The 27,610-nt window shown below is 39.5% G+C and overlaps 1 pseudogene; it reads right to left on the reverse strand.

Annotated features, from left to right (window-relative positions):
• Positions 1-23,351: 23,351 nt before the first annotated feature.
• Positions 23,352-24,252, reverse strand: LOC140911951 (choline/ethanolamine kinase pseudogene; annotated as a pseudogene).
• Between the last annotated feature and the right edge of the window lie 3,358 nt (positions 24,253-27,610).

Here is a 27,610-nt window from a genome sequence, read left to right on the forward strand (position 1 = left end):
GTCGTATTAATCTCTCCTCATACGGAAGCTGTTCCGTACTCCTAATAATTTTTGTTGCCCTTTTCCAACCTTTTTCCAATTCCAATTTATCTTTTTTGAGATGGGGTGACCACATCTGCACACAATATTCAAGATGTGGGCGTACCATGGATTTATATAGAGGCAACATGATATTTTCTGTCCTATTATCTATCCCTTTCTTAATTATTCCCAGCATTCTGTTCGCTTTTTTGATTGCCTCTTCACATTGAGTGGATGTTTTCAGAGAACTATCCACAATGACTCCAAGATCTTTCTTTCTTATGACTGATCTTTTCTCTAGTTTTGATCTCTCAAAGAAGTCACTACATGTAAGGGATTAATCTCATAACTGATATATAGATTCATAGATTTTAAGGCCATAAGGGACCATTAAGTCATCTACTTTGACCTCCTGCATAACACAGGCTGTATAATTTTACCAAGTTACCCCTGCATTGTGGCAAATAATGTGTGTTTAACTGAAGCAGGTCTTTATACAGATTTCATCATGGAGAGTCTGAAAATTCAATATACATACAATCTAAAACTTGTGATAACCTTGCATACTGGGCAACAAAATACAACTTATTATAGTTGATTTGATATTGATGGATGAAAAGACAGGAATCTTTGGCAATAAAATATCCGCTTAATACAATATCTTCAGCGGTACTGCAAGAAAACAAGGATATAAAAAATCAACCATTTCATGTAGGGCTTGATCCAACTTCCATTAAAGTTAATAGGCTCCCATTGACTTTAATGGAACTTATTTGGTTCTTAGTCAGTTTTTGATTATACAAATTAATTGTGAAGAGAAAAATGTACTTCTAATAAAAGTTCTGAATGTTTTAAATTATAAATAAGCCTTACTAAAAGGAAAAAAATGTCTTGTAGATCACTACATGTAGTACAAATTATTTGTAAAACACTCACAGAATGAGAACATTCTGTCATTTCTTTGCATTTTGTTCCTATCTTTCTTTTAATGAAAATGTTATTTATTTTCTTAAGCAACAAAGAAAAAATACCATATAAATCATAGTTACATCCTAATATAAAAATATGTATATTTAGGTGAATCAGATAAACCTCCTGTAAGCCAGTGAGATCTGCTGAGTGCTTAGCACATTTCAAAATCAGTCCATCTCTAGATTTAGGATCCTAACCTTAGGCTCCAGTTTTTTAAAAAAATATTGTCCTAAATAAATAAAACTTTTAATATGGTGTAATATCTTGAAAAGCTACTGTCATTGTTGTTCTGGAAAATTATCAACGTAACAGTTTTTTACCATACAGACTGAAAACTTTTTGCTAAATACTTACCAATGAGGAATCATGAAAGGCACGTAAGATGCATGTTAAACACTTCATAAATTAAAGCTTCAGTGTAGGGCACTGAAGACCTATCTTCAAATCTGGGCAACCAGCTCTACCCAATTTTCTCATCTGCATGTGCAGAGACAAAAACAAATGTCACTGAAAGATATCACACCATACTAAGAAATAGACTTTGATGAGTGCAACACTTTACAAGATGAAAACATGGCATATTTCAAAACACTCTTAAAGAGAAATTTTCAAAGGGGCCTCAACCTGGCCTCTTGGACTGAATGGACAGAGCAACTAAGGATGAAAAGATGGAAATACATAAACCTGGCTGTAGAACTTATTAGTTTCAAAATAGTTATGCCAGTAACAGCCCTAGTGCAGATGCAGTTGTAGAAAGTGTTTTTATACCAGTATAACTTATACTGGTATAAAGCTGAAGAAGAGTGCTCTGTGGCTCAAAAGCTTGTACCTTCCACCAACAGAAGTTCGTCCAATAATACCTATCAATCATCTAAACACTTTTTAGAATCACTGAGCTTAGAGGCTGGTCTATGTGAAATGCATGTGATGGTTCCATTCAGTTCCCAGTGGACTCCACATAACAAAGGCATCACAGCTGGGATCTGTCTCACCAGAGAGGGTAAGCACTGAGGGCCTTGTTCTCTGAGTTGTAGAGTGACTCCTCTGAGCAAATGAGAGTTGAGGGCACTCTCCGCCTAACAGGAGGTGCACAGCCTTGGTGATATTAGTATGGGCCTCTACATCTAACTGTTACTTTCTTTTTAGACACTTGTGCAGGTCAACAGTAACCAAAAGTTTTAAATACCCCTATCAGTTAGGCTTGAGGCCATTATAAAGGTTCTGTGAAGAAGTTTCTTGTGGCTGCTGCCTGAGCTATATTTGGCCTTTCAGTTCTAGCCATGTTGATCTGGCACTTTTCAGGGTAGCTAAATTAATTCATTGAAAACCAAATGAATTAAAACATCAGAGCAAACTGTAACAGAAAGTAGGTTTAAGAAAAAGTAGTCCCTGAGTAGTTTTTCCTCTCATTGAGTGACTGAAGTGCTGTGCTGCCTGTTTCTAAGACTGCTGAGCACTACCAAATTGGGGGGAGGGTGGGTGGCTAAAATGAGCAGCTTTTAGATATTAATTTTTAACTGTCTTTTCTATTGTAAGCAATTTTGAACATTGTTACTGAAAACAGGTTGTTAGAACTTTTTTAAAGTATGTGAAACTAAAATAAAACACAATCTAAAATTTTCAGAAAAATAATTGGCAATTTTTTGACCAGCTGTAGTAATAAATAGACTTGGAGCTGGCCTTCAGCATATAGGTGAATTTCATTCTGTATGTCTATCTCTGTGGTACATGAGTACTCAGAAGCAGTGTGGTTGGATATATCTTGAGTGAGAGATTTATTCTACTCTCATTTATCCCAGTTTTACACTGGTGAAAATCCAGTGACTTCAGTGAACTCACCCGATTTACAGTGGTGTGAGTGAATGATTTGTCATTTAGAAGTGGATAATGTTTGATTTTTAGAGGACTGCTTGCCTGAATTTTTTTTTGCTTCTATTGATTTTAGATGAAAAACAAAAACATATCCTTTGCATATTTATAGTGGCAACTCAATGGTAGCATGGTTATTAAATCTATTTTCCCATGTAATATTAAATAGGAACTGAAATGCCTCATTTATATTTTACAACAGTAATAGTTCTGTACATTAGTAATGGCAATACACTGAAAAATCAAGGAAAACTTTAAAACAAAGCTGCTATTGAGTGTTCTGGAATGTAATGTACTGCCAGGATGACAGAAGAGGTCTGTAGCTTCTAGCATTTAGCAGTAAAATTGTTCTAATGTTGTGTTTACACTATTTCATATCTTACCTCTATTATATTCTAAGTTCTCAACTTCCACTGAATAAAATATTCTGATTCATCAAAGAAACAAAATTTAAAGACTGGCCTTCCTAGAAATATTCTGTTGCTGCGCTGCAGAAAGCGGGTGCTGATACAAAAAATAAGCACCATAGATTCTGCTTAGTTGTAATACACATTCGCTTGCACAGAGATCTTTTGTGTCTGTCCGTTAATCAACATTGGAAAGTTTATCTGAGCCAAGAAAATGAAATCAGCCTGTGTAACAATTGGTGAAAGAAAATCAAAAATATAATGTAGCAGAGAAGGGATTTCTATTTTGATTTGGTTGCATGTACCAGGCTTGTGGTACGTTTTGTTACTTTGTGTTCTAGACATGACTAGTCACAGCAAACAGCTTTGAAAGGTTGGACTGAAAGTCTTGATGTTGTTTTTAAATGGGAATTTTATCTTCTGAAATAAACAGCCTTAATATATAACCCAAAAATACAGAGATGTAAATCTAACAAGATTGAGAACAACTGGAATTAGGTCATTTGGAATGATTACAGATTACTAGAAATGAGAGGGGAAAAAATGGTCCCTGGATAGAACTGGCGTGTGGGCAGTCACCTTTGCCCCCTTCCTGGCTACTACAATGAGCAGAGCTCTGGCGGACCTGAGTACTAAGCCCACCTTTTTCACTTTTGCATTGAAATTACTTAAAAAAAAACAAAAAACCGTGAGGACAGTGATCTTTGAGGCTCTGATAGGGCCATGGAGGACACCCCCTTGTGGAAAGAAAAAATATAGTTTACCTTTGGCTGTTTGAGTGGTCTGACTGGGAGTACAGTATGCTGTCTCATGGCAGAGCCTGGTCTGAGAGCCACATTAGGGCTTCTACTCAGGGTAACAGAGCAGAGTCATTGTTCTTTGCTTCTGAGGAAGGCAAAAGCTATTTATCTATGATGTTTTGAGTACTGCTACATAGAGGATAGAGCCGGGGACTGTGGGATTCAATATTGAGTAAAATGGCTGCCCAGAATGAAATTTTCCGTGAAAACCCAATGACTCAATTTGTAACTGCCAGTAATACTGATTGTCAGTTTAGGAATATGTTTGGGGTTGGGTTAGGGTCAGGGAGAGGAAGGGATAGCCCTGCTCATCTGCTGGAAACCTTGGGGTCACGCTCCCACAGATGATGACCACCTCCACTAGAACGATATCAGGCAAGGCCTTTGCTTGCAAAGAGCTAAGCACCCTGTGCTCCCGTGGGCCTCAAATGGAGGGTTAGGTCACTCAGCACTTTTTCAACACCAGGCCCTCAATGACCGTGTTGTTAAAAAAGAAAAAGAAGCAGAAACCTGACAGGATTCTATATATATATATATATTTCTTGTAATTCAAGCAGACTCTTGCACCATTAAAACATTGGCATCTATGCAGTTTGGATGCCATCCAAACTCATCTGCTGAAAACTAAAATATTTCCTACCAACAAGCCCTGACAGTTTTCTCAGCTTTCTATGAATTTAATGCACAGAGCCTCCCACACTTAATGTTGATTAGCACCTGTACGTAACTCATGCAACTAAGAGCTTTGCTTAAAGAAAAGGGAGTCAGATTTCATTGGTATTTTTGTCATGTATCTTTTGTAGATTTCCATAGGTTAGCTGTCACATAGCCTATTTACTTTAAAGATGAAACACACAACAGAGCTGATGCAGTCTGCAGAATTTTTATAAAATCTCAGTTTCCAATGAGGTTTAATTCGAGCTTGAGGGGGGACAAAGGAAAAAAACCAGATGTAGAATGGAACTGGGTTAACTGTTAAATAGCTCAAATAATATTGAGGAATTCAGACACTTATTCAAACCTCTCTGAACCTCTTTTGGGCTGAAAATCAATCAAGGAGTCTCACACGAACAGAAGGAACAGGCACAATCATGCTCTCACTAATAAAGTCAATGGGAATTTTGCCGTTGATGTTGATGGGATACGGATCAGGCCATTGGAAGAGGCCCTTCAGTGCTTCTGCTTTGCATGTCAACCAAATTGTAAATTAATGTCTCCTAGAAATACATTTAATTTTGCTTTAATAAGACAGTTATTGTCCTGTAACCTAATAAATGCCAATTGACTGTTTAAATTAATTGAGTTTAATAAATCAATTTAATGGATTTAAAACTCCATTGTCTGGACCATCTTGAAGCTACACAGAGCTCTTACTTTTTAATCATACATTTATTGACATCCGAGATGTGTAGGGTTTGTTTGTACTGCACTGGAATTTAGAAACAAAATCTATAACTTTTAAAATAACATGCCATTCTAAACTGCAGTTGCATTGAGGTAGAAACTAGTAAAACATTTTTTTCTATATGAAGGGCTCACTTGTCAAATGTATTTCAATTTTGTAAACTATTCATGTAAGATCTCTAATTCTAGAAATATACAATACTAAAGAAAATATGATTAATCTAACAGTACCACCACTAAGAAACAAGTTATTATTAAAAAAGCAATTTAACTTTTAAAAGGTTATAAACGCAAACATACATACTGTGATACAGAATCCTATCCATCAGTTTTACCCAAACTGAACATTATTAAGTGCAGTCTGTACTTTCTTTACAATGCATGCATTTCTTTAAAAAAGTTACTCCTGAAGCTATTCTGCTTCTTTTTTTGATGGTAGAATCTGTTTTGGGGAAAAAATCCTTTCCAAGATTTTGTTTATAGATCGTAGTGATGATGATGGACAGATGGGTATTTTGCAGCCAGTTCTGTGTGGAGCTCTTGCAGCAGTTTGAGGCTGAAATGAAGAACTTTCAGACACTCTTGTGCTTCCAAATTTCAGGGGGAGGAGCAACAAGGATGAGTTTGATGTTAGAGAAGCAAGCACTAAATTTTAGACGATGGAGAATGTAATTCACACAGCTACATGTAAAATATCAGTGTGTTTTCTGAAAAAAGCTTCAGAGAATGTGTGAGGCTGGTGCTAAAACCTTTTTCCCCTCAAAGGAACCACTCTGACTATACAGCAAATGCATTACTTCACAGGAGAATTTGAAGTTTCAGCTTCTCTTTTTGTACTCTGCCTCCTATTCTCTCTTCTCCTTAGATTCTTATAGTGCTCTCGTCACTGTAGAATCTGAGCAAATTCCCATAGTGCATAAGCAACATGACCACACACACACACACCCGCCACCTCCTTGCTGTTCATTCTTTCACGCATCCTCTTCCCAGGGACTTAAGTGTATGCTATGTTGTGTAGAGTTTTTTTCCCCCCCTCCTTTCCTTTCTATCTCTCGCTCCCCATCAATCTGTGTTCAAAACATTTTCATGACAACTAGATGAGAACTGCAAATATCCCAGTGAATCCATAATATATGGATTTAAAAATAATGTCATACCAGTGCTAAATTGTCCTTTATTGGTCAGCCATTCCCTCTCTTCTGCAAAGAGCACTAGAAAGGACAGGGAGATATGGAGAGAAGGCATGGGAACATCAACCCGTACTGAATATTACAAAGCATAGCAAAGTTTTAAATAAAGAGGCTTACTCTTTTCACTGCACCAACAAAACATTATATTATACAAGATTTGTAGTTATTCATAAGTTGTTTATTGTATTATTATTTATAGTTTGTACAGCAATAACACTGTCCTAAATACTTCATAGACGGACACTATAATCCTTCTGCCCCTTCTATGCTCTCTCTCCTTTAGGCAGGTCCGCAGGGTTATGTGAAAGTCCATATCTAGTGCAGTAACATATTGTGTCTGCATAGCAGAATATTTGTCCTGAATTCCTCATGGTCTGCCAGGGTCACTGCACTGCCATGAAATTCTGCCCTCTGCTTTTGCGGTGTGATTTGTGGTATAAGGGTGCTATTCAATAATGAGGTAAGGTTACTTCATCTTCTTTCACTGGAGTGAATGACCCTGGCTTTAGTGGAGCTACACTGATTCACAACAGTTGAGGATCTGGCCCTTGTCCTTCCCTTCAAATGCCATCTTTCCCTCCGTACGTATCTGATCCTGCCTCTTCGTCCCCTCGCCTTTCTACTCCACCAGTGATGCCAGCCTCAATGTCCTGTTCATCCATTTCCACAACAAACATCTCTGTGCCTCCTATCATGAAGCCCCTTACTCCTGGAATAAACTCTTTTTTCTCTCATCTGCCAAGCTACATTCTTCTCTTTTAAATCCTTAATGAAGAAAAAAAACTACTTATTTTGTACTGTCTACAATAAATGGCTTAATTATATCCGCTCTTTCATATGTTTATTTTATGTATAGTATGCTGACAAATTGAAGAGGGCTCAGAGAAGAGCCACAGGAATGATTAATGGATTGGAAAACATGCCTTTATAGTGACAGACTCAAAGAGCTCAATCTATTTAGTTTAACAAAGAGAAGGTTCAGGGGTGATTTGATTACAGTCCAGAAGCACTACACAGGGAACCAAATAATTAATAATGGGCTCTTCAGTCTAATAGACAAACGTATAACAAGGTCCAATGGGTGGAAGTTGAAGCTAACCAATTTCAGACTGGAAACAAAGTTTAAATTTTTAACAGTGAGGGTAATTAATCACTGGAATGATTTACCAAGAGTCATAGTGGAGTCTCCATTGCTGCCAATTTTTAAATCAAGATTGGATGCTTATATAAAAGATCTGTTCTAGTTCATCAAACAGGAATTAATTCAGGGATAGCTTATGTTCTGTGTTATGCAGGAAGTCAGACTAGATGATGAGAGTGGTCCTTCTGGTCTTATCTATAAAGCTATATCAAATAGCAACAACTAACAGAACCACCAAGCTGCTCACGTGGCTATTCTGAGTAATCACAGTGAATGGAATCTGTCTCTCCCCTTCCTGTGTTAGCAATGTTGGGACCCCCAGTATAAATGGGCCACCAGTTGCCAATACCATTTCAGCCTTGTATCATCTAACTGTGCTGGCAATAATCTATGACGAAATGCTCAAAACACCTATTCTGCCTTGATTTAGAAAGAGCCTCACTCTACTCAACTTGCCTGCAAGCAAGTGGTGAAAATGTAGGTTCATACATTTCTGTCACAACTCATGAATCTCAAATCCAGGCCCACAAAATTCATGGGAAGGGCCATGCTTCAATCATCTACCTGGCAGCCTGCTGGTAACAGCTTACCTGAGACCCATGAAGACCAGCCCCAGTGTGAGGCTCCACCTCTGATGTCCAATTGACAGTTTCCAGAGCAGTTGATAGATCTGACTTAAGCCAGCAGTAGGAACAGAAAGCTGTCTGAACAACTGGACTCTACCCTGTTTTGGACTGTGTGCTTCCTGTAACCTGCTCCTGCTTCCCCGGCTTGCTCTCCTAGCATTCAGATCTGGCCTGACTCCTGGCGCTGGAATTGTGGTTCCTGGCTTCTGAATCATCTCCTGCTTCTGACCTCCCGGTATCCCAACCCAGCTGAATCTTGACTCCTCTCTCATGACTGTGGACTCTGGCTCTGATTACTAGGTCTGGCCACCCACAACCCAGCTGTGACAATTTCCTGTTTTAGTTTTATTTGTTTCCCCAATCAATAGTACATGAGTTCAAAAACTCATTAACAAAAGTGTTTTATCTAATGCACAATGTTCTAACATACATTTCAGAGTAACAGCCGTGTTAGTCTGTATTCGCAAAAAGAAAAGGAGTACTTGTGGCACCTTAGAGACTAACCAATTTATTTGAGCATAAGCTTTCGTGAGCTACTTCATCGGATGCATACTGTGGAAACTGCAGAAGACATTATATACACAGAGACCATGAAACAATACCTCCTCCCACCCCACTCTCCTGCTGGTAATAGCTTATCTAAAGTGATCACTCTTCTTACAATGTGTATGATAATCAAGTTGGGCCATTTCCAGCACAAATCCATGTTTTCTCACCCTCCGCCCCCCCCCCACACAAACTCACTCTCCTGCTGGTAATAGCCCATCCAAAGTGACCACTCTCTTTACAATGTATGATAATCAAGGTGGGCCATTTCCAGCACAAATCCAGGTTTTCTCACCCCCCCACCCTTTTTCAAAAACTACACACACAAACTCACTCTCCTGCTGGTAATAGCTTATCCAAAGTGACCACTCGCCCTACAATGTGCATGATAATCAAGGTGGGCCATTTCCAGCACAAATCCAGGTTTTCTTACCCCCCCCCACCCCCATACACACACAAACTCACTCTCCTGCTGGTAATAGAGTGAGTTTGTGTGTGGGGGGGCGGAGGGTGAGAAAACCTGGATTTGTGCTGGAAATGGCCCAACTTGATTATCATACACATTGTAAGGAGAGTGATCACTTTAGATAAGCTATTACCCGCAGGAGAGTGGGGTGGGAGGAGGTATTGTTTCATGGTCCCTGTGTATATAATGTCTTCTGCAGTTTCCACAGTATGCATCCGATGAAGTGAGCTGTAGCTCACGAAAGCTTATGCTCAAATAAATTGGTTAGTCTCTAAGGTGCCACAAGTACTCCTTTTCTTCTAACATACATTGTACACACAGATATATGCCCTGAGCATGGCAAGAGATCTTACGCAGACATATAGGTCCCCTATAGTATCCTACACAGACATAAAACATGAGACAAATTTACTGAGCCAAGAAATACAGGAGTCAGGAGTATGGCCTAACTTGTTGATACTAAATAATTGGTTAATTATTAGTAATACAGATCAGCCTGAACCAAATGTTCTAATCTGAGCAACACTGAACTTTAAAGCAGAATTCAAATTGGTAACAAACCCCAATCTGAATTTTGTGATTAGGATTTACCTCTGCAATATCTCAAATGGGCACGCAAAATCCAAACACTGCCAAACTTTGAGGTTATTCAAAATCTGTACCTGAACCTGGATAAAGTGTGGTTCTGCCTCATTTCCAATTATTATTGTTAGGAGTTACGAGAGACAAGGTTATGCCCATATTTAGAAAGACTGTGGTGCCCTCTGATGTTTATTTTTTGAAACTACCCAGAGAGATTTATTTAATATGTTTGCTCACTTTAGAAACTAAGCTCAGTTACCAATGTCTCTGAGTACATATATTGTTAAACACAACCTTTTTTTTTTTGTTTGTTTTGTTTTTTTAAAAAACAAGCAGTCATTCCGACACACCAGACTCTGACATTTAAATCTGGGAATTGTTTGCTGTGATTCCTAATCTGATTTCAGTTGTAGTTGCTAATGGAGAGAAAAAAGGCCTCCCAAATTCACCTCTGCCTCAGTCAAAAGTGAACCCTGACCTCAAACTACAGGAGGTGATGATCTGACCATGACATTTGTAATTTTCAGCCCCTTAGTCCCCAAATCTCATCCAAAAGCAACCCGCAGGGTGTGCCCATCCGAATGCATAAAACCAGAAATCATCTTTGGAATGACATGGTGGTCACTATTGTAATCTAATCCTGATCCCATCATCATGTTTGCAGTGTTGTTGTAGTCATGTTGGTCCCACCATATTAGGAAGACAAGGTGCATGATGTTTTATTTAACCAACTTCTGTTGGTGAAAGAGAAACGCTTTCAAACTACACAGAGCTCTTTTTCAGGTCTGGGAAAAGTATTCTCTGTCACAGCTAAATACAGTTGTTTAGCACAAGTAGTTGATACATTTTAAGGGACCATTCAAGATGAGTGGCCTGTTAACACCCCTACAGTCATAAAACCAAAAAAAAAAAAAAAGACTTGTGAAACCTTTAACAAACAAAACCTTTAATCTCCATGCCAGAGGACAGCTATAGGGTCCCTGAAATCAAACCACCAGATAGTTATCAAATCAGCAGACAAAGGGGGTGCTATGAGGCCAACCAGCAATTCTCCAACAGCACCTACTATAAAGAAATCAAAATCCCACACTGCAATTCACCCAGCACTTTAAGGATATCATGAAATCCTTCCCAAAACATTACTCCAAGGAAAAAATCCTACAGTCTCATCCTCAATCCCATCTCAGGGATCTTCTATATGCTTCCAAGATACACAGGTAGATCCATCATATCTGACTCTTACTGAAAGAATATCAGAACTCATAGACACCATCCTCAAACTACTCACCACACAAAGGGCCAACTTTCTCCAGGACACAACCGACTTCCTCCAGAAACTCTGCAACATTATCAACCTCCATCAGAATGCTATCCTTGCCACTAGGGATGTCACCTCCATATACGCCAACGTCCCTAACAAATGGTGGCATTGATTCCTATCTCAAACATCTCAGAGACAATGGACAACACTCAGATATTCCCTCATAATACATTGTTAAACTCCTCCATTTCATCCTCACCCATAACAATTTTACATTCAACAACAAACACTTTGGCCAAACCATGGGAACAGCTATGGATATGAGGATGCTTTCCAATATGCCAACTTCATGGACAAATGCACCAGAAAACCAATGATATACCTAAGCTACCACAATGATATTTTTATTCTCTAGACAGATGACCTGAACTCCCTCATAGATTTCCACCATCATTTTAACAACCACCAGCCATTCATCAAATTCTCTCTAGAATATTCCTGTACCAAGATCAGTTTCATGGATGCTATGACCAGTTTCAATGATGGAACCCTATATAGACAACTACATACAAGAATACCACAGATCACCACACTTACCTCCACAGATTCAATAACTACCTCAATCGCACCAAGAAATCTGTTATCTACAGCCAGGCCCTCAGATGTGACAGAATATGATACTAGGAGAAAGTCCAGGAGCACATCTTAACACACTTAAAACTGTCTTCACCAAATAAGGATGCTCCACCAGAGAAGTAGCTCACATCATGGAATGGGCTACCTAAATACCCTGAGAGAACCTGATTAAACACGGGGGGGAAGGGGGCAGGGGGAGGGGTTTGGGAGCCTCTGACCACACATCCCTAGTTGTCTTCTGCCACCTCCCCTGGAACCCATATGGGGTATCCTTAAACAATTACAACTTATACTTGATGTATAGCAAGCATATATGTATATAACACTCTGACCTCACTTCCACCAGTTTTACGTGTTGAGTTACGCTGAAGTAAATGTCGTTACACTGTAACTCAGTACTGCCAACTGCAAACATTCTAATACCATGAGCCAGGTGCAGGGGGGAATCATGAAGTGTGCTTAAAAATAAGATTTTTTTAAAAAATGTTAAATTTGGGCTTCTTTTTACTTGCCTTCTGGGTTTTATGCCTTTTGGATTCACGCTTTTAAGTTTTTTTCTCTCTGCAACCATGAAGGATAGAAATTCTCATTTATTATAAAATGAGAGCTGCATTCTCATGTAATAATAGCATTCCAGGAGCTGATTCGAAAGGAAAATACCAAATATCATGAGACACACAATAAAATCAAGAGAGCTGGCAACAGTGTGGGAGTGTGGCTGCAGAGACCAAAGGTGATCCCCCATCTTGGAAGGCAGGGTCTGGATTGCAAGGATAGATCAGCAAACTGTAGATGGTACCAGGCACTAGGTGCTAGTTGCTATAATATAAAACCTTTTTGAATAAAGGAATAATTTTTAAATACAAATTCTCATTGCTTTAATGCAAATAGAATCCCTGATGACTGAGACTGTTTGGAAGTGGCCATGAATAAGCACATCTCCCAGGTAGCCTGGCTCCATCCACTATTTTGGCTACACCAATTGCCTCAAAGACCTCAAGCAGACATTTTCACCATGGGGGTCTTGCAGCTTGGCATGTACTATAGTGAAAATCAAGCCCTAGGCATTGTTTTTATAAGTCTGACCTGGCATTATTTTATGTATTTTTTAATCTATGTTATATGATGTATTTCTCTTTCCCTGAACTCATCTCCTGTTGCATTAATATTTAATATTGATCTTTTTTTAATTGGCTGTGCTGTAAAAGCATGTAGTATGAAGACACTGCCTGGATAATTTTTGCTTCACAGAGCTATTCACAAGGAAAAGAAATGAAGTTAGCCTCATCGCTTTATTGTTTTTTTGGGTCAACATTTGATTAGACTCACGTGCTAAAAGCTTTGTCCTCAAATGCCGATGTTATTGATGACCAAGATGCAAATGGGTTTGGGGTGATACCATTAACATTCATCTCCTAAAAATATGTTGTGGGGCGAATCCTTAACCCTAGGAGTTTTTACATCTACTGAGGTGTTTGACTCCATAACTAATAAACCACTCGCATAGATTATATTAACACGTTAACAAACGGGTTGTTCACTGTTTATGCAGTAAATGAGCCTTATAAATAGGGTTGTCAGTGTTCCCTGAATGGCTGCTAATTTATGTGCAGCTGTTTGATTAATCTAAAATGCACACCATTAGAGACGACCAAACTGGTTCAGAGGAAACAAGAACCGATCCAAACATTTGAGTGTACTGCCGTGCTGCCAGCTCTGATGATTTTATCACTCTCAAGCCTCATGGCATTTGGTTTGTGTTGTTGTTTTTTTTAAAATCCCGGGTCCTTGGGCCATGGAAGTATATGAGAGTCTCTGGTTTCCTTTCAAATCAAAAGTTATGTTTCTAGCCCTCACGGGGTTGCAAAGAAGAGCCTGAAAACATGATCTGAGTGCTCAGAAACTAGAAAGCAAATAAAAAGAACCCACAGTTTGGCTTAAAATCATGGTTTAAAAAATTAATCTCTTGATTTTTTGGGGGCGGGGGTGGGGCTGACTCATGATTTTTTGAATGCTTTGGGTTGGCAATAATGCTAGTGAAACAGAATCATTTAGTACCAGGACCCAGGGAAAGAGGAAGCCGATTGGCTCCGGCAAGGCCTCCCACTTCCCACTCTATGGTTAAGTATTACCAGTCGATCATCCTGCTGAAGGCTGCCCCACCCTGCCCTGCCTTAAAGCCAGTGTAGTTGTCAGAGCTGGGTATCCAGGCTTGCTGGAGCGTTTAACCACATTGCCTTTCTGGGTCTGAGAGGAATTTTTCTCTGTGGGCAAGATTTACAAATGTCCGGTTGTTTTTGTTTTTTTGTTGTTTGCCTTCTTCACAGCAGCCCAGAGGCCTGATAATTGTGGCTAAAAAGGATTAGGAGTGTCCAAAAAAAAAAAGTTCTGATCGTGGTAAAGAACATCACTCAATATTGTTGCAAAGGGTAGCCTTGTCCAGTGCAGGTCAGAGGCCTCAAGGGGCCAACTCTCAGGGTAAATCTAAGCACAGCACCCAACAAGGGCTGGTGGTCTGAACCATGAATTTGATAGTGGAAGTTTTGCTAGGAGGGCAGCAATTCCTTGATTGTATGATATGAGGCCATTTAGTCTGACACTGGACCCAATTAATACCTGATAGTTTCAGGAGGAGCACTGAGCTTCTTTCATAATACAATAATGTTGTGTCCTGGCACTGTAAATCTATTCACATACCTATTTTTTCCATGCCTTGATCAATGTACCATGCACGTGGTTTTCTGAAGTTTAAACATTCCCCAAATTATCCAGCTGTACTGTCCATAAACAGGAAAGTGGCTGAAATAATTACCATCACTGCAAGTGTCCTTCATGATAGAGAATATTGACTTTCAGTGGCTGTTACCACATATTGAGCTATGTGAGTCTCTTCCAATTGAAAATTCCTCTCAGCAAATGCTGTGTCCGGCATACTGATGGCAGCTCATTGAACACAGCGGGGTGTGCTCTCAGAAAAGCAGAGGGAATGTTTGTGATATATGAACAACAACGCAAAACAGCTGAGTATCTATCACAAGTGGGTTAATTTTAAGTCTGAGGAGGATGGAATTCTTACTTGTAGCAAAATTTCTGGGCCTGAAATATATTCCTGCCACCATGACTGCTACTATCCAGAGGAATGGGCATCCATACACGCTACTGAAAATGACTGCTCTAAGTTACAGTCTTCCTTCTAACAGAGACAGTTGAGAATGGTCAGAGATAAGGGGATTCTTAGAATCTAAGAGCCTGGTTCAAAGCCCACCAAAGCCAATATTAAGGCCATAAGGGCCGAAATCTCCTCCCATAGTAGTTCCATTCAAGTCTGTGGCATTTCAATAGCATAAAGCCAGTGTAAGTGAGAGAAGACTCAAGCCCTAATCTTGTTCGCAACCTAATAACAAAAAGAGTAATAATCTGTCTCAGGCCAGTGAGTTTTTGGCTTCCTCACTCCTAGCTCAGTCAATTGACATCACTTTCATGGAACCAAAATTCTGTGAGTGCAGCAGGAAACATGAGAATTGCATTCAGTTCAGTTAGGAGTATCAATTCCCACCAACTCATATTGCTACTGGAAGGAAACCAGGCAGTCCAAAAATATACTACAAGAATTTGAATCCCTTTATGTTAACTTATGCACATCCTCCCTAATAAGAGAGAGTCCTATGAAGGTAAAGTCTGAGACCCAAAAGCAGCTGGTTCAGGATGGGGTAGAATAAGTGCCCGAGAACAGAAGTGGGAGGTTCCACTGTCATGCTCCAGTCACTTCAGCAGGACTGAGCTGCTCTTGTTTTTTTCCTCTCTTCTGAACAGTTTCTTTGCATCTTTTTTTCGCCTGGCAGCATCAAGAGATTTTGGAAGATGATCCTGCAGTGAAACCTAGGCTAGACTGGATGGAACTGTGTCTCCACTGATGAACAAGGTATTTTTGTTCATTTTGAATGCAGTTCAGATCCATGGACCTCTAAATTAAACAATACGCTACCCACATTTAAAGTGAAGCACAAAAAAGTGAGCTAAGAAGCTGATATAGGTCAGGGTCTACCCTTATGGAGGCCACCAGCGGTGGAAATTCAGTTGGAAGAGGACAGAGCACACTGTTGGCTGGAGCTGGAGCATCAGCTGTGATCTAAAGCCACCTTTTCTGGGTGAAACCCCAACAAAGAGAGTTGCCACTTCTGAGCATGGCTCAGGATAAGTCACCAATGGAATACAGGCACCAGGCTGGGGCCTAGATGATGTAATATATTCCCTGGAATGGCAACCAAAGAAGGAACTATGGAAAAACCATCTTTATGACAAGTTATCCCCCTTGTCTAACTGAGATCAAGAAATTAAAGGAGAACTCAGAATTCAGCCTGGTCCTGCTTTATATCAAAAACCTGGTTAGCTGAAATAACTCATAGATGTGGAGACAGGCTGAGACGGGGTGATGTGTCAGCTGTGATGTCAGATGTGGCACACATCTCATTTGCAGTATGGAACTGGAAAAAAGGTGGTATTGGTTAATTTTTAGTTGATGAAGCTGAGACGCTGATACTAGCCATGAGCCAATTTTCTCCCTCTCTCCCCATGCACTTACAGAGATATCCAAGAAATACCAGAACCCCATTTAATAGCACACCTTCTGCAATGATCTGCCTTAATTGTATGGACACAGCACATTAATTGTTTCTAAAACAAAAATGGGCATTCTACCATTCAGAAAATAGATTTCATTTCAATTTACAGCTGGGCCAATCTTCTAATCTTCTTGAGTAAATCATAGAGTACATATTAAAATGAATAACATTTAGTATTTTGTTTGTTTTGTTTCAAAGAGGGAAAACTGTCTGTCCACATTAGAGGTTGGTAATTTTTTGTTTGCCACCAGGAGGTGCAATTGATCTTTCCAATGAACAAGCAGCTACCCCTATGCTGTCTTTCTTGGCTTGGTACAGTTTCTTTTCAGTATCAATAATGCTTTTTACTTTGATAAATGTTTTTGTCTGTGGTACTTCTTTTGTGGCATTTGATGGAGGTGGAGGATGGACAGTAAACTTTCACGTCCTTTGACGTTTGTGTTTGCTGAACTTTACTCCCTCTTTGAGGAGCTCATCTCTTTCTTCCTCATCCTCCCACAGCTCTATCTTCAGTTTCTCAGCTTGCACTCAGACCTCAGAGCCCAGGTAGTATTCCAGATTTGGACAATCTCCTTTGCTGCTGTTGAAGCCACAGTAGAGACAGACAGAAATTTCACTTGCAGTGAGGAATCTCCAGTATCACTGTTTTCCTGGCAGTGAGATTTATTAGCCTGTAAAAACTGCCTGAAGGAAAGTGTGGAAGCCCCATCATTTATGACATTTAAAACTAGTATATACAAAACCCTAGTCAATGTACAATGGGGAGCAATCCTACATTAGAAGGGAGATAGACTAGATGCCTAAATGAACTTTTGCACCTCTAGATTCTATTGAGCTAATTAGTGAAAATCTGCATTAAATATGTTGGACTTGATTCCTTCCTGCCTTGCCCTGTGTGTATTCATTAATACCTTTGCAATCCAGATATAAATCACTGTCATTCTGAATTGGTAGGGTTTAATGTCCACTTTGTGTTCACTTTCAACAGTGTAAATTACCACACAAGGTGCAAGGCAGAGGAGAATTTTGGTCTGATTTAATCAGAAGTGGTATTTACATGTTTTAAGAGCCTATGTGTGAAATCTGCCATATCTGCACTCAGTTGTACTTTCAAAATTTTTTTCTTTTTTGAGGAGCATGGCAGGTAAAGTTGCCTCCTGTACTGAGTTCTGCAGGACATTCCTGATTTTTCTGAGGCTATCCTGCAATTACAAAGCTGCCAAGATATTGAAAACATCCCCAAATATCTTTGCGGCTAAAACATTATGATTTGACACATGGAAGGCAATATTTAAAAGATGGCAGCCTGTCTAGAGTTCTTTCCATTCTCTTTTCTCTGGGCCTCAGGTAAATGCATTGTCACTAATAATGCATTCTTTTTCTATATTTTCCATTTTTGTTGCACTTTTGATATTTCTTCTTCAGGTTCCCCCATATTGATTTTCAAGGGCACCTGTACTGTTACAGTTCCCTTCCATTCCTCCTACAGTTGATCAGCTGTTGAGATTTTCACTCAATTATTTCCTCTTTACTTTTTTGATCTATGGTAATTTGGGGGGGAAACGCTTTTTTTGTTTTTTCTTTTTAAATCGAGACTATTGACTAGCCAACATATATTTCACAGGACTATGTTTACAGTTTCTGTTTTAATATATACTGTCAGATACGGAAAAGAACTTCAGTAACAAACAAACAAAAAACATACTTTGTTTTTATTTTTTCTCTGTCCACAAAACCTTTTCTTCTTTCCTTCAACAGCCCAAGATAAAATCCTCCAATATGTGTATTCTCCAAAAAATGGCTCAGTCTGTTCTTCTTTTTCTCATGTTCTTATGCTTAAAGTGAGAAAATGATTTTTTTTTTAAGAATCTAGATTTTTAAAGACAATTCAGTTTTCCTGAAAAATGTCACCTGTGTGATGGATCAGTTGAGATTTGAACTAGTAACTGCTTGTAGACATAGCATGACCCTTTCTGCTAGAAGTCTGAGCTTCAGTGAGAAGGAACAGTGCACATTTCGTTCTCAATTATCAGTGATCCAGAAGCAATCCCTTTTTTTGCTGAGAGAGTATTTTTAGACAGTTTCATTCAGAAACATTTTGTGAATTACTGCCTTCTCTGGTATGTATGATTAGAATGTTTTTAAGCCTCAATCAGGAGCACTACGTTGTGGGAAAAGTTGAGGAAGGAGCTTCAGTTGCCCATTCCTTTAATTTTGTGTACGGTAGTTTAAAGGAATACAGAGTGTCAAAGGACAAAGGAGGTATGTGATTCATATGCAAGAATGTGCAAAAAGTGAAGACAATTGTGTTTTCAGATTGCATGAGTTGGGCACATTTAGATGTCTGCTGTATGTGCAGTCACCTGGTTTGCAAGCACAGCTGAAGTAACTGTGCATGTAACTGAGCGTACCTGTTGGTGCACAGACCTCAGGCCTCTTTTCTCAAAAGTGGGCCCTTACTACTTTTGCCAAATATCTCTGTAAAAAAACAGTTAAAATGGGAACATAAATGCCACTGATCACTAGATGTTTTCTTCAACAAACCCCTTTATTTTTCCTAATTTAATGGTAAAGGGGGAGTAGATGGTGCTTTTCATTGTTATAACTGACTTTCATGGCACCTATTTTCTAAAGATATCAGCAAATAGATCTCAAAGGCTCCAAACCTGCAACCTGATCCACTAGCATGGAACCCTGGGCCGATGCAGAGCCAGGCTCGGGTCTGCGCTAGCAGATCTGATTGCAGGATCTGGAACTCAGTATATACAGGGATCATTTCACCTATCCCTGAATGGCTACCTGTTAACAGCACATCATAGCTCTGCGCAACACTGTATGACAGGAAACAAAGAACACTTTCTCCAGTTAAGACTAACAAGGAAATTTTAAGTAGCAAAAATGAAATCCCCAACTTATTTAGCCAGGTACCACCTCTAAAACCCCTACTCTTAAGAAAAAGTGCTATGGTACTGTGGATCTCAATTTTGCATCTGATCTGAAAGGTGGCTCTTTCATCAGCTCAGTTCTCCCTAACAATGTATTGAGGCTTGCCTTATAAACACTGGTCTGTGTTGGGACAGTGCTGCACTATTCTGTCTAGAGGGCTCCCCAAAAGGAATTCTGCTTCAGTGAGACAGCATTGTCCACCGAGCTCGCTACATACACTAGAGATGCACCCACTGCTTCAGAAGGTGCAGCATATTTCTTCCTGTATACTCAACAAGCCCCAGGTCTTCTATACTTGCCCTCCCCCGGTTCACCTTTGTTGAAAGGGTGTTGAAAAGAAGCAGCCCCTGCACTTTCACAAATGTGAACTTCGCTTTTTACCTGGCCACTGCTCAAGAGTGCAACGGAAGGAAGGTTTTTTTGTTCCCTCCCGTCAAACACCTCAGGAGCAGCCAGGCACAATCAACCCTGCAGTTCTGACTGAGAGGGGATAGAATTGCAGCTGCCTAGGGTTTTGCTTTGAAATCTGCCATCCAAGGACTGATTATCCATGACCTTGCTAAGCTTGTGTTTTGATCTTACAAGACCACAGCCCAAGGTTGCATGACTGCCAGTTAAGCAGATAGTGGAAATTTAACATTATCATTTAAAGTCAGATTACTTTACAATCTAAGCCATTCTCTTCAAAAGCCTCTGTTTCAGGAGCCCTAGTTTCTACTGACTTCTTGGTATGTTGCTATCTTTGTTTCTTATTTACCTTGTCCTTCCACAGCTGTCCATTAAGGGCTTGAGTCAACTATGTTACTTCAGTTTTATGCTGGTATAATTCCATGGCTACACTGGCAAAAAAACTGGAGTAACACAGCGGTGAATCAGGGCCTAAAAAGCTTTTTTAATTTATTTTATTTTTATACCATTTTAAATCCAAAAGTTTGAATAATATCACACAAAGAATGCCATATAACAAGCATAATAAAAATACATAGACATGACTTACGCGTCCAGCTCTGTAGTCATTATATCACAATGAGCCATGCTGTGAGTAGAAATCAGTGCAATAACTTTGTAATGCTTAATGGTATAATGAAAAGCAGATGCAGAAGAAATTTTAGCAAGAGAAAGCAAATTATTAACAGTTCATGAACTTGAAACTACTTTATAAGCTTGAGGAACTCCCAGACAGCATCAGACAGATGAAAAACTGATACAATTTTATTCTTTCCAGATAAATAACAAAGTTCATTTCTGTGTATATTATGATCCACTTAAATTGCCGTTTAAATCACTGAAATATCACTTCATTTGCATAACCACACTGATCTATTATTTATGAGCAGATGTGGCTGAGAGCAGGGTTTCCAGATACTTATTTCTGCTGAATATAGTCCGTGTTCAACCTACACATCAACACATGTAGGTGGCTTTACTAAGTAATTTCTCAACCAGACATGACATAAAGTCCAGCATAGTAAGTAACTATGAACATGTGAAGAACAATCTTCAGGTGAAATTTCAACATACAAATAGGAATTCAATATTGGTGATAGTTTGTCACATTTTACATCTTCTATTTCTGGAAGCAAAAATCAAATATAGCCCAGTGATTCAATAACATACTTAACAGGGCATGTCAAATTTGTTTTTAATGTTGATGAAAACCCATCTGCTGGCCTTGTTACTCTATAAGGGGCTGAGCACAAACATCTAGTTCTAAGGTGAAGAGATGGGGATTTGGACTGGGCCACTCCCTGGAAATGGTATTCAGCCTGTGGCTCTTCATCACCATCCTATTGTTATCTTCTCTACATGGAATAAGATGTCTTATAATGTCCTAAACGATGATTTGGCAGTTGGCCCACTGAAAAAATGGTAATTTTATACAAAAATATAGACACACAAATGGACACCCTCTCACAGAGCCACTGTACAATGGGCACGCCAACCCCATTGCTTTTTTTTATAGCTTTTTTTATAGGGTAGAATATAGCAGGATCTATGCAGCAGCAACAGATCATCTGTTCACACCCTGGAACCTTCTCCATTCCTGACTCACTCTTTTTTCCAGTATTCGGACTGCAGGCGACTGACATGGAGTAAAGATCCACTCCACAGACCAGATGTTCGTGTACATGAACGCACCCTTCCAAACACCTCTTTCTCCCACCGCACCCCATAACCTCCCTTCCCCATTCTGCTAGAAAGGCTGACAGTGTTGTCTGAAATATCCCACCCTGATAGCAGGTGTTGATCCTGCTGGGGAATAAGTGACTTCTGTTCAATCACTGAAGCAGGTGGCCTGTTCTAGCTTATCTAAATATAAGGGAACTGGAAGTGGCTTTTTAGAAAGAGAAGACTTACGGTATGAGCTGCGTAAAGCTGGTGTGGAATTCTCTGATGGAACATATTTCCATTTGGAAAATCATTAATAGTGAGAGAGATTGAAACGATTGGGAATGCTTACTTCAGAAAAGAGATGAAGAAAAGGGGTGTGATAAAAGCATATAAAATAATGAATGGTTTAGAGGAAGTACATCAGGAACTTTCTTCCTGTCTCATAACACATAGGGATATTCAATGAAACTGAAAGTTGACAAATTCAAAACTGACAAGAAAATACCTTTTCACATAACACATAATTAAAATCAATGTCACATGATGTCACTGAGGCTAAAAACTTAACAAGATACAAAGGGGACCAGATATTGATATGGATAAGAATATGTAGACTAGCATTAACTATTGTGACCAAAAAAAAAAAAGTTTTGGAAGGAATATGAAACCTCTCATGTTGAGGTTTAAGACAAGCTAACTATTTATGATGAGATGTGCATAGGGAGCAGATTATCTCGTAACTGAATCATTGGGTGCTAGTGATTGTCAAAGACAGGATACTGAATAGATTGACCACAGGTCTGATTCATATGGCAACTCCTGTTTTCTACATAGAGTCAAGCACTAATAGCCTTGTCCTGAGCTCAGAGCTGTAAGTCATATGAATCAAAGCAGAATAATCAGGGTATAAGGGCTGTACAGCTATATATGAAATCTCAAATGTAGTTCCACTGGATCCTGCCATCCTTTGAAATACCCAGACCTGAAGAAGAGCTCTGTGCAGCTTGAAAGCTTGTCTCTTTCACAAACAGAAGTTGTCCCAATGAAAGATATTACATCACCCACTTTGTCCCTCTAACATCCCCTGAAATATGCATTTAGGACAGCTACATCTTTTATAGCTGGGCTAAAACAGACCCTCGCTGGGGATGTGGTTTGAACCACAGCTGAGAGTCTCTGACTTCCATCTATTCATATGCCACCCTCTAAAATTGTCATATAAACAGTAAATTTATTGAATGCAAGTTTGTTTACCGCACAGTAGAAATAAACAACTCCCATGAGACCAGATCCAATGCCTTGGGAAGCCATTAGCTGGTGATGCCTCTCCAAATCTTTCCTTCAGCCTCCTCAGGCTCTTCTCGCTCCAATGAATAATCCTGCATCTTCCAGTCCCTGCCAGCAGGTGGAGCTGTTTGTGCCATCCTCAGTCTCCATCAGTCTCTGTCACAGCTGGCTGCCTACTCCTCCCCCACTGCAGATTGAAAGGAGAGGTCCTCCCAAGTACCAGAGGCTGGAAGAGGGATATATACATACGTGGTGTGGACGTTGTTCCCTTGTGGTCCTTACCAGCTGCTGTCCCTTGGTAGCGCAGGGCAAATGGATCCCTTGGCCAGGAAGCGGCCATTCAGTAGTGACTACCAGGCCCCACGTGTCTGCAGCAACCCGAGGTCAGGGCCACACTGCAGGAGACAGAGTCTGAGAGTGGAGCAGGCAGAGCTGGGCTGGGGGATGCTGTGGGCTGGCCTGGTCACGTGCACTGCACCTTCTGCTAGAAGTAGGCCTCGAAGTGGCACTGCACATAGTCCAGGTACCCGACCTCGGTAGTGGAGATCTTTGCTTGCAGGATGGGACTAGAGGCCCCAAAAGAAGTGAGAGGCTAGAGCAAACCTGTTGATCTCAGTGAGTATCTCCTCCTCAATGCAGGCCTGCTCCTTGTGCATAATGTCCCTGGGCCTCCCCCAGTCCTCTCAAAGGTAGTGCTGAATGAAGTGCAGCTGCTGCTGGCAAGGAGGGTAAGGTCTCCATGGAGGCCTTGTACAAGGGCCACGTGTCATGGGTGTAGTCATAAACCCACTCACAGAAGTGATTACCAATGTCGAAGCCTCTGCAGTTATAGCTGCTGTACTTAACGTCAGTCAGCATCAGCTTGTCAAGGGTGAGAGCGACTGGCACCCCACCAGCAGCAGGATGTTCCCTTCCTGGATGTCATCATGGCAGAAGACCACAGGGGGAGGGCGTGGACTCCAGCAGCTCCCTGAGGCTCCTCATTTCCTTCTGCAGATTATAGGCTTTGAGATGGTTGAACTTCTTCAGCTGGGCTTGCTGGGTGAAGGTGAGCTCGGTGTTAGGTACCGTTCCATGGTCTCAAACAGCTCAATGGCTGTGAGGTTGCTGGGGTGGTCTGAAGGGCTCTGAGGATGCAGGAGTGCTGGCGTTCTATGAGTGCAGAAGGGCTGTGGGAGAGCAGAGGTGATGATGAGTGGTGGGAGGCAGTTCGAGGTGGCAGAAGGGCTGCGGGAGAGCAGAGGTGGTGATGAGCGGTGGGAGGCAGTTCGAGGTGGCAGAACAGCTCGGGGAGAAGTAGGAAGAGACACCACAGAGTGTGGGAAGGGAGATTCCCATAGGAAGAAATGAGAGAAATCCAACATCGGGGGGGGGGGGGGGAATGGGAAAAAACAAATGGCTTTCCAGGAGTGAGGGGGAGAAAGACAAGCTGACCTATTAAGGGTAAGAAAAAACAGATGTGGAAACCAGGTGAAGGTACCAACAAAAACCTGAAAATTGTGCTCTTTTAATCTTTGCCTCAAATGAAGTTTCCAAAGGGGATTGAGGACAAGTTTTCACTTCTGCTTTATTTAGATGTTACTTGATGTGCAAATGGACATCTAGGTATACTCCACAGTTGATGGTTGGGTTATGTACAGTAGCACAGAGCATAGAAGGAATATTTTAGAATATAAGCAGGATATATGGTGTTATACCAGTAGATACACCCAATCATCTCAAACTTACCTTTCAGTGCTAAATGTCTGTTTTATGATTGATTTGGTGACATTATTTTACTTGATCCTTGTACAGGCTCTGAGGATGAAGAATGAATATTAGCGAGGTCAAAGGATGACATGAATGGAATTGAAACGGAGGTTACTATTGCCATTGGTTGAAATTTTCTATGCAACCCTTTTTTTGATGAAAAATTACCTCTTTTCTAAAATGAACATTTTCCCAGAAGGTTTTTTTTCTTTTGAAATGTTCTGAGCGAGGGGTCAAAAAAGGAAAAAGGAGAGAGAATGGGGAGAGAGCAAAAATCTAAACACAAATATGTTTTGGAAAAGTTGTGGTTTTTTTCATTGAAAAATTTGATATTTCTTGAAGAAAATATTGAAATTTGTGTGGATTTTTGTTTGTGAAACATATCTACTATGGGTATGTCTACACTGCATTGTAATTGCAGGGTGAAGGGGGAGGGCCACAGAGCCTGGGTTCCAGCCCAAGCCCAAATGTCTACATTGCAATTTTACAGCCCCACAGTGCGAGCCTGACTCGGCTGACTTGGGCCAACCACAGCTGTATCACAGGTCTTTTATTTTCCCTTATGCATTTTGAGATCTTCTGTTCAAGTGTAAAAAATCACATATTACCTATTCTTATTTAAATATTTTGACGCTTTGTATTTACCCATTATGCCCTTTTGTGTAGGTGGTTGAAATCATATGCAAAAGTCCAATTTTATTAGCCCAATTTTTTAACTAAGATTGTTCAGCTCCTGGCTTCATGTTATAATCTTTTGTAAAGTACTATCAAACTCTATGAGTTAGCAACACTCACTACTGTGTTCATTAGCTCTGGTGTGACTGAAGAAAAATCATTAAAAATAACAAACCCACATCCAAGATCAATTTAATATTATATCCATTTAATAATTTCATTTTCATTAATGAATATTAACAAAGTCTATGAAATGAAAGATATTTTAAATACTTCAGTAAACAGGAATGTATAGAATAAAACACTGAAAAGGCACAAATTATTGTAGTAACACTGTGAACTCTCACATAAACAACAAAACATCTCTAAACAATCAGTTTTCAGAGTAGCAGCCGTGTTAGTCTGTATCTGCAAAAAGAAAAGGAGGACTCTAGGGTGCCACAAGTCCTCCTTTTCTTTAAACAATCCATGGCTTTTTTTCTTTGGTCTTTGGGACAATGAACCCAGATAGATTTCTCGATAGGATGCATTACATCATTTAATAAGCCAAATTCTACTCTCCGTCACACCAGGGTTAATCAGCAGTAACACCATTGAGTTAAGTGATTGTACCTTAGTATATATAAGAGCAGGAATTGATCCATTCATTCTTTTATTTAAAAAAATAAGTGCAAAAAGTATCCAAAAAGTAGATAATTCAAAAGTGGGAGGAGGAAGGTATGAATGTTTTGGCCCAAAGCCTCTTTCAGCAACTTACAATTCAGTAAAAGATATCTTTATTTCAAGTGTCCAGTCTATCAAGGCTTCAGTTGTACTGAAGCAACTAATGTTCAGCATGTGTAGGAAAGAGGGAGGAGATATTTAAATATGTGTTTTGGTATTAACATTAAAGTTCTATAGAAAACACATAATAACTCTGAAGAGAAAAACAGGAGGAAGATACATTGATCTCATTAATTTCTATCTCCACAATGAAATAGAAACCTGTATTTAAGAGTGGGTTGTGTGTATGCATGATCAAACCTGTACATTCAGCTTTGACAAATGGGAACAGAATGGTCATTCGTAGAGAAGTTTTTTGATAAAAACAATCAAAGTGACTAGAAGGAAATGATTATTAAACTGGAAATGAGTACATTTCAAAATTAGTGTGCTGGAAATAAATATTTCCTGCTGAAACAATTAAATTTGAAAAATGTATAGTTATATGTGTTTGCTATTGATGGGAAGGGGAAAAAAAGGAATAAAATCCCAGCAGTGCAATATAAATCCCAAACCGGCAATTCATTAACTTAATAACAATTATGATATTTATTAAATTTCCAAAGAAATAGTATTTCCTGGAGCTGATTCCAGACGCATTAGCAGGGAGTGAGCAAGAAGAAAACCACACAGAAAAAGAAGTTGTGGTATATTTTTCTTAAAAATATTACCACATTTTATTAATCACAAATTAATTCTGAAATATTTTTAAAAGATTGCTCCCATCTCCTAACAATAAAAGCAGGAACATGAACCTTGCTTAAAAATGTTTACTGTGCATATATATAAATGTATACTGTGTGTATAATTTCCATTCTTATGCTGTAGATTAGTCCCATAATAATTCCATAATAAATTATTGAACCATATATTAAGTAATCTATTCAGTGATTTTCCCAACACGTTTGGAATAAATTATTAATATAAAATGTACACAATAAAATTTTAAACTGACTTATCAGTTTGGTTAATGTTTATAAAAGGGAAGGAGGGAGTCTGTAATTATGGGATATAAACATGGACTGCCCCGCATAAATATTTTTTCTTGTGTGTTTTTTATCCAATTTATGTTAATCTTTCTAAACATGACTGCTTGAATAGCTGCTTTAGTAACACTTGTAAAATCATCAGATCTTTTAAAAAACATTTCCATTAGAAAGGAATAAATGCAAATAATGGCAAACATCCTAATCAAACACTTTATAGTTTACAAAAGCTAGGTAGAAGTCTAACAGAGGCACAGACAACACAGGCTGAGAGGATTTCCCATGATCAATAATAACGTCCATCACACATCCAGAATTGTAATCTGGCTTTTTCATCATTAGGTGTATCTCAGCTCAGACCCCAGTGCAGATCAGGACCACACAGTCAAAGACCATCATTCAGATAGTGATTCTTCTTCTCACTTACACCAATTTTACACCCATGTAGTTATGTCTGATTTCTTCCTGAGAGGGGAATCAGCTCCATCATTAACCTCCTGCCCCCTGCCCTCCACTACTTCCATCATATCTTCTTCTGTTAGATACATCA

The sequence above is a fragment of the Lepidochelys kempii genome, chromosome 5, assembly GCF_965140265.1.
Source record: "Lepidochelys kempii isolate rLepKem1 chromosome 5, rLepKem1.hap2, whole genome shotgun sequence".
Lineage (NCBI taxonomy): Eukaryota > Metazoa > Chordata > Testudines > Cheloniidae > Lepidochelys > Lepidochelys kempii.